This window comes from Salmo salar, chromosome 26 (genome assembly GCF_965601325.2).
Source record: "Salmo salar chromosome 26, fSalSal1, whole genome shotgun sequence".
NCBI lineage: Eukaryota > Metazoa > Chordata > Actinopteri > Salmoniformes > Salmonidae > Salmo > Salmo salar.
In genome coordinates, this window is record NC_138316.1 from 4,620,667 (window position 1) to 4,629,292 (window position 8,626).

The following is an 8,626-nucleotide window of genomic DNA, read 5'->3' on the forward strand; positions in this document are numbered from 1 at the left end:
TTGCAATATTTTGTTTTGATATCAATACTTTGGGGTTTATGTTTTTTAGCTTTCAATATCATTGTTTTTGTTTGCAGCACTAAGAATTTGTTCAAGACTTCAGAAGTTTTGCTTGAAATGAATGGCACAAAAGTAACACTTACTAGATCATTGTACCATATAATAACATTATTACTCTATTAAAGGTGTTTAAAGTGGCAATCCTTAATTGAAATGTTTCCATAGTTTTGATGTCTTCACTATTATTTTACAATGTAGAAAATAGTAAAAATAAAGAAAAACCCTTGAATGAGTAAGTGTGTCCAAACTTTTGACACAGCCAGATCAACAGTTGGGGCAATAGCATGCATAACAGTATCATCTGCAGTTTACAATTTTAGCTAATTGACCAGTGGCGTTTATATAAATACTTTATAGAGAACAGGTCCAAAAATCGACCCCTGTGGTACACCTTTATGTACTCTGACTTAACCCCAACAATCACAATGGCCTGAGTTCTGTCACTAAGATAATCATAAAACCATGAACAGGCGTCAGAGCTCAGGCCCATCGAGGATAACTTACTCAATAAAATAACCTGACCAAACGCTTTTGACAGGTCCACAAACAAAGCAGCATTTCATTTAAGTGTCAAAAGCATTGACAAGATCATCAACAACTAAAGTGGTTGCTGTAATAGTATTGTGCCCAGGGCAAAACGCTGATTGGCTTACATTTAAAATACATTTCTCAGATGAAAAAGAGAAAAGTGGTACATTTACCAAGGATACAAGAGTCTTAGCTAGACAAGGAAGCCTTGAAATAGGGCAATAATTATTAAGATGACTACTATCTACACCTTATAGAGTGCAGCACAAGAGCCAATTTTTTTCCGGAATGAGGCCAGTGTGAATTCATTTGTTGTGGCATAAAAGTGTCATTTTTTAATTTTGACTACTTTAATACACATATATGTCCAAATACTTTTAGTCCGCTAAAATACAAAAAGTGCTGTAGTTCTAAACGGTTCACCCGATATGAATAAAAATACTTAAATTAAAGCTGACCGTCTGCACTTTAACATCATAGGCATTGTATAATTTCAAACTAACTGGTAAACACTTGAACTGGACTGACCACCTGCACGGACTCTCCGCAACTTAATACACATGTATTCACACACGCACACAGGGCTGTTACTACGGTGACCATATGATGGCCACACTGGCAGTCACGAGTCATGAAGACAGTCAAATTCCCCGTGACCATTTTGTCATGGTAATTAGGCTTCTCCAAGCTCTGATGCTGCTGATGGTCATTAGTAGCCTACCAAACTTGATAACTAAAGTGGCCAAATAACTACTTAAAATTAAGCACAGTAAATCCGCTTTCCACCGGGTGTAGAGCCTAACTGGCATACATATGCAGAGCGTAAGTTTGAAGTTTGGGGAAGATAATTTTCACCATAAAAATGCACCTTTATAAATAAAAGCATTACATGCATAATCGCATTTGCGGTCACATTTGACAATGGTGTTTTCCCACTAATGGAACATTCACGCTTATAGCCTACTGCCGCGTTTGCATTTCTGCACTTATAATGTGAAGAAATATCCTAATAGTTTATCAACATTTCAAGCTAAACATTCTGATCTGTTGTGTCAGCCTCATTGCGTAAAAACGTATTTTTTTTATGTTAGTGGTTGTATTAATTTGGGATCTAGCGCATTCCACAACTGTCCCAGACTATGTTTGGAATATTTATTTCTCACACAGAATAGGTCAACTTTTGTACTATGCCAGATAGTAGATTGACATAGACTAGTGATTTTGCTATTCGTTACCCCTAATCATCTTGTTGGCTGTCAAAAACTAAATCTGGACACTTCTTCCAATATCTTCAATATGCGCCTCGGAATTGGATAAAGACAAGCACAGTTGCGTCCCCAATGTGTCTGTTTTCACTTGTAGCCTGTGAGAAAGAACCGATCACGTGACAGAGATCCATGTGACAGAGACAAAGATCCATGAGTGAGGGGTGCAGACTTAGAATGTATTAAAAATGCAAACATATTGCCCAATGTTTGTATCACAACTTAAGTTAGATAAATAACTCTAAATTAATCTTATTGGAGTACCTGTTTCTTTGTTAACCGCTCAACACAGAATAGCCACTTGTGCGCACTCCCACAAATTGCATGGAGAAATATCCTTTATATTTTATTCAATTGTATTCTTCCTACTATAATATAATGCCATATGGCATAGCCAGAGCAGTACCTAACATAAGGTCAACTCAAGAGTATGCTATTCTGTTCTTCTGAAATAGACTACATTTTCTTCATATTATGTTTGTTTAGACCTGTCTAAAATAAATAATGGATTTATTTCGAAGTTCTAGGTCTAGGCTATATTACATGGATTCATTAGACTTTTTAAAATGTAGACATTTCAACGGTCTGCATCAGTAGCTTGTAGGCTGTGTGTGAAAGCCAGAAGATGCTAAATGTGTTTATGTTAATAAACGGTCATTTACCGTGAGACCAGCAGTTATTTGCTTGACAATAACCAGCTGATGAAATTTCGTGACCGCCACAGCCCTACACACACACACAGACTTATTTACTATTGCTAATACTGCACAAACAGTAAACACTTGCCACCCCAATCCCCCTTCCCTGATACATGCGCAAATATCATACCACTTATCCAAAAATGTTTATTCTATTGAGCCATTTACTTTATGTTTGTATTCTTGTATTTTCTTACTGTTGTTGCATTGTCGAGATGGAACCTGCAAATTAGCATTTCCTTGGAGGGTGCATAACATGTCCATAATAAAGCACTTCTCTGCCTTTTTAACAACACTATCAACAAGGTGGGTCCTACAGGCTTTAGTTTTGTCACACCTGGACTACTGTTCAGTCATGTGTTCAGAGGGACCTCTGAAAATTACAATTGGCTCAGAACAGGGCAGCACGGCTGGTCCTTAAATGTACATGGAGAGCTAACAATAATATGCATGTAAATCTCTCATGGCTCATAGTGGAGGAGAGATTGACTTCATCATTACTTGTTTTTGTAAGAAGTATTGACATGCTTAATGCACCGAAGTGTACTAGAACACAGCTCGGACACCCATGCATACCCCACAAGACATGCCACCAAATGTCTGTTCACAGTCCCCAAGTCTAGAACAGACTATGGGAGGCACACAGTACTACTGTACCTAATGCCATGGCTACATGGAACTCTATTCTACATCAGGTAACTGATGCAAAAAAACAGACAAAAATACACCTTATGGAACAGCGGGGACTGCGAAGAGAGACAGGCACAGACACATATGACACGCACTCTACACACACATGCACATGGATGTTGTATTGTAAATATGTGGTGGTGGTGTGGTGACCTGAGAGAACACACTGAATGTGTTGGGTAAGGTGTTATGAAATGTAATGTTATGTAGTATTTTTAACTGTATGTAACTGTCTCATGTTGCTGGACCCCAGGAAGAGTAGCTGCTGCCTTTGTGGCAGCTAATGGGGATCCATAATACATACAAAATGTGAATCCTGTACATGCGACTAATAAAACTAAGTTGGTTTGTGACTAACGTGGGAGATAATGTCTTAGCGTAGAGGTGATGGGTATGAATATTATGAATATCGAATAAGCGCGTGAGGATTTACTACTGAGGGACGGTGCTTTCAATGCTTCATAAAGTTTAATGCAGTGGAATATATGCGCGTTTGCATTTTAATACTCATGAATTGGCCTTTCTCCGATACCTGCAAGCTGTATCCCTACAACAGAGAGACGGATCGATGCACTAGCCCCAGTGATCATAAGTCTGAAACAGTGCTTAAAAGGGCACTTCCTGATTTGACCTCGTTTTAGATTTGGTTAATTAAGAAATGCCAGCAGCCATGGCTGAATTCAAACGTGAGTTGGTTTCGGGATGTGGGTGTGTTGCGTGTGCAGGAGGGAAGAGTTAGACAAATTATTTTGCCATTAGTTAAACCAAAGTTGCTTTAACACAAAAATAAGACAGTGCATTGTATCATATTTCTCAAATTCTCCTCACGAGAAACCACATAAGCTCATGTCTTACTCAGATCAGAGATTTCTAAATCTAATTTAATCTCTCCTGTATATGTCTACATGAATTAAACAATGAGATTAGAGCAAATAAAACTCAACATGAGTGTTGACTCCAAGGATTTTGATGCTCCTTCTCAAACATGTCAGTTTGCACAATAGTCTCACCGCTGAATTTTGTTACCAATAATTTTTAGGCCCAACCAGCGCCAACCAACCAGTACCACAACGTACGGGCGTGAGTATTTGAATTTCAGTGACAGTTCGAGAGCCAGTCACTGCAGTCTTTTAAAAAAAAAGTCAAGCCTCTCCGCAATAGCAGTGATTTCAACGAGAAGACGTCAACGTAGAATACTAATGACTTGAAAAGAACCGAGGTACCTCACAATTTTACAGCAAACATTTGATGTTTAGACACTGTTAGACCTGTGCAAATTGTTTGCTTTAAAATATTATTTATTAGCTAGTTACTGTCTCGTGAAATGTTGGTTGCCATACTAAATCTAATTTACCTAGCTGCTACCAGAGATTAAACATTTTATCAGGCTAACGTTAGCTAGCCGACTGAGTTGTTTAGAATAGTTAGGTTTTTTGCTAACTAGCTAGCTAACTTGCTAAATCAAACTGAGTAGTTAGCTAGACATGCTAACATAGTTATATCTAAACTAAGATGAGGTGAAGAATCTACCTAACATTCCATTTTGTTAAGGTAGCTAGTTTTCTAATACATAACTAGCGGGTTGAAAATATTGGTATAACATTAGCTTGTGAGACAAACACAGCTAACGTTACCTAGCATGTGACGTTGCCATGGTTTTGACGTCAGTGCAGGCTGGAGCAAGTTTTGCTACAGTATGCCAGAGGTAGCTAGGATTAACAATGCATGAATGCAACATTCTACCTATAAATGCATCAACGGGATTGTGTTTCGGAGTAATAGCCATGTCACGTTGTCGATGTCATTTCTTGACAGAAGGCTGTTGTAGTTTACAGCCGATTTAATTGATAAAGTTAAAACAAAGTGCATGTCTAGTTCTCTTGCGTCTATGCGGAGCAATGCTGGTAAAATAACCGGATACATTGTCTTGTTACCGCGAATTGTGAAATGTATAATTAACAAGTGTCCATTTAGTGTTAAGTTTAACTTCCAGTGCATATAGAAACTGTTTAGACAGTTTGACTTTTTCCACATTGTTACATTGCAGCCTTATTCTAAAATGTATTAAATCGTAATTTTTTCCCCAATTAGTCTACACACAATACCCCATAATGACAAAGCAAAAACACGTTGACATTTTTGCAAATGTATTTATTTTTTGTTGAAATATCACATTTACATAAGTATTCAGAACCTTTACTCAGTACTTTGTTGAAACACCTTTGGCAGCCTCGAGTCTTAGGTATGATGATACATGTTTGGCGCACCTGTATTTGGTGAGTTTCTCCCCTGCAGATCCTCTCAAGCGCTGTCAGGTTGGATGGGGAGCGTTGCTGCACAGCCATTTTCAGGTCTCTCCAGAGATGTTCCATCGGGTTCAAGTCTAGGCTCTGGCTGGGCCACTCAAGGACATTTAGAGACTTGTCCCAAAGCCACTCCTGTGTTGTCTTGGCTGTGTGCTTAGGGTCGTAGTCCTGTTGGAAGGCGAACCTTCGCCCCAGTCCAAGGTCCTGAGCAGGTTCACTAGTATCTCTGTACTTTGCTCTGTTCATCTTTCCCTCAATCCTGACTAGTCTCCCAGTCCCTTCTGCTGAAAAACATCCCACAGCATGATGCTGCCACCACCATAGGGATGGTGCCAGGTTTCCTCCCGACATGACGCTTGGCTGCCCGGCCAAATCCTGTTTTCATCAGACCAGAGAATCTTGTTGCCATTGGTCTGAGTCCTTTAGGTACCTTTTGGCTAACTCCAAGCGGCTGTCATGTGCCTTTTACTGAGGAGTGGCTTCTGTCTGGCAAATTTACCATAAAGACCTGATTGGTGGAGTGTTGCAGAGATGGTTGTCCTTCTGGAAGGTTCTCCCATTGGGTTCCGATTGCTCAGTTTGGCCGGGCGGCCAGCTTTAGGAAGTCTTCCATTTAAGAATGATGGAGGCCACTGTGTTTTTGGGGACCTTCAATGCTGCAGATATTTTTTGGTACCCTTCCCCAGATCTGTGCCTCGACACAATCCTATCTTAAAGTTCTACAGACATTTCCTTCTTTCTCATGGCATAAGTTTTGCTCTGACATGCACTGTCAACTGTGGGACCTTATATAAAGATGTTTGTGCCTTTCCAAATCAATTGAATTTACCACAGGTGGACTCCAATCAAGTTGTAGAAACATCTCAAGAATGATCAATGGAAACAGGATGCACCTGAGCTCAATTTCGAGTCTCATAGCAAAGTCTAAGGACGACGCAGAGAGTCAGGAAGCAGGTGCAGAGTTTAATAATAAGGAACATAGAGAGTTACAAAACAAGAGACGTGTCCGGACATGAACACAGAACCAATACTGACTGAGGTTGGCAAGGGCTATATGAAAGGAGAGTAATCAGGGTGGTGATGAAGTCCAGGTGTGCTTAATGATATGTAACAGGACTGGTGGTTAGTAGACTGGCAACGTTGAGTGCCGGAGGGATGGAGCAGGACTAAGCGTGGCACAAATGGTCTGAACACTTATGTAAATAAGGTATTTCAGTTTTATATTTTTAATACATGTGCAAACATTTCAAAAAACTTGTTTTTGCTTTGTCATTATGGGCTATTGTGTGTAGATTGAATACATTTTTTTTATGTAATCCATTTTAAAATAAGGCTGTAACGTTACAAAATGTGGAAAAGGTCAAGGGGTCTGAATACTTTCCCAGATGCACTGTATGTGTATAGGCTAGTTCTTATGATAGACATGTACAATACATGAGCAGCCAAACTAATGGGACTGCGAGGTAAAGTTAGGTAGAGAGGAGGAGCAGGAAAGCTTTTTTTTTACTCTTATGAATAATTTTGAAGCATAGAGGTGTTTTATGAGGACAATAAAAATGATTATACTCAATATTTTTGTACTCAATATTTTTGTACTGATAAGTATTTTAGAAAACTATGACAACCTTTTCTTAGGTATACTCTTAGGTGTGTGTGTGTGTGTGTGTGTGTGTGTGTGTGTGTGTAGGCCAGCAGAGGCGGAAGTATTATGACCTGATGAGTGGCTTCTACACGGCCCAGACTGTGCCCGCAGGAATGCCCTGACCGAGTGGTTTCAACCCCCAGCTCTCACAACCTGACAAGGTACGATCACCAAGGGCTCATCACAACCATCCAACTGCATGTAGTATTTGTAATTTACCTTTATGGTCTCTCCTGCTTGAGACTCTTTTGTGTAATGTATCTCTATTAAATCTCTTCTCACAGTTTCTGTGCAGTCTTCAGATATCTGGCAAAGGCTTTCCTCTGAGATATAGCTGGCTTGGCTGCCAGGATACTGGCACATCCCCGGGAGCATCACCCCCTGCTCTGTGGACATGAGCTTCATTGAGCAGCCTCTAGACATGCCCCCTCCTTACACCTCAGCTTCCTCCCTAGTAGGAGGAACCGCCTACACCCATCGCTCCGGGACTCTATTCTCACAACACTCGGGGCTACGCTGTTGCAAGGTGAGTCTGTCATGTCACCGCACATGAAGTTCTCTCAGGAAATACATTTCAATTGAAACACCCTATTGGTGTGACATTTTTTGGGGTCTTTTGAAAGATATTTAAAAAAAATATAACATGAGAATATGGCATAACAGTAGTCTTGAAAACCCAACACTAGGCAAGTGACTAGGGTCTGGTTTCAATGACGGACTCTTTTGGCAATTTCGATAAGGGAAAATAAATTGTTCCGGGTTGGGTCCTTTTCAGACAGACAACTCTACCCAACAAATCACGAGGCAGGCAATGCCAGAACGTTACAATTCGAAACCAATGTTTGAAGGCATAACCTTTGCAGTGGTTTTAGTGAAGGTAGTTGATACAAACTAGCCACTTGCTAAATGTACTCATTAAAGGGCGACTGCACTTCCTGATTTGGTCTCATTTTTATCAATGCTCATTAACCTCCCTGGGCGAGTGTCCCACCCTAGTCAACAGCCAGTGGAATCGCGTGGCGCGAAATACAAATGCTATAACTTCAATTTCTCAAACATGACTATTTTACACCATTTTAAAGACAAGACTCTCATTAACCTGTTGGGGGTAGGGGGCAGTATTTACACGGCCGGATAAAAAACGTACCCGATTTAATCTGGTTATTACTACTGCCCAGAAACTAGAATATGCATATAATTATTGGCTTTGGATAGAAAACACCCTAAAGTTTCTAAAACTGTTTGAATGGTATCTGTGAGTATAACAGAACTCATATGGCAGGCAAAAACCTGAGAAGATTCCTTACAGGAAGTGGCCTGTCTGACCATTCCTTGAGCTTCTTGACTCTGTTTATTGAAGACTGAGGATCTTTGCTGTAACGTGACACTTCCTACGGCTCCCATAGGCTCTCAGAAGGCGGGAAAAATCTGAATGAT

At 40.1% G+C, this 8,626-nt stretch overlaps 1 long non-coding RNA gene across 1 annotated transcript; it reads left to right on the forward strand.

The window, feature by feature from the left end:
* The first annotated feature begins 4,359 nt into the window (after positions 1 to 4,359).
* Positions 4,360 to 8,312, forward strand: LOC106587050 (uncharacterized). Its single transcript, XR_014382883.1, has 3 exons — positions 4,360 to 4,460; positions 7,235 to 7,350; positions 7,474 to 8,312. It is a non-coding gene; the product is annotated as an uncharacterized LOC106587050 (long non-coding RNA).
* Positions 8,313 to 8,626: the final 314 nt, after the last annotated feature.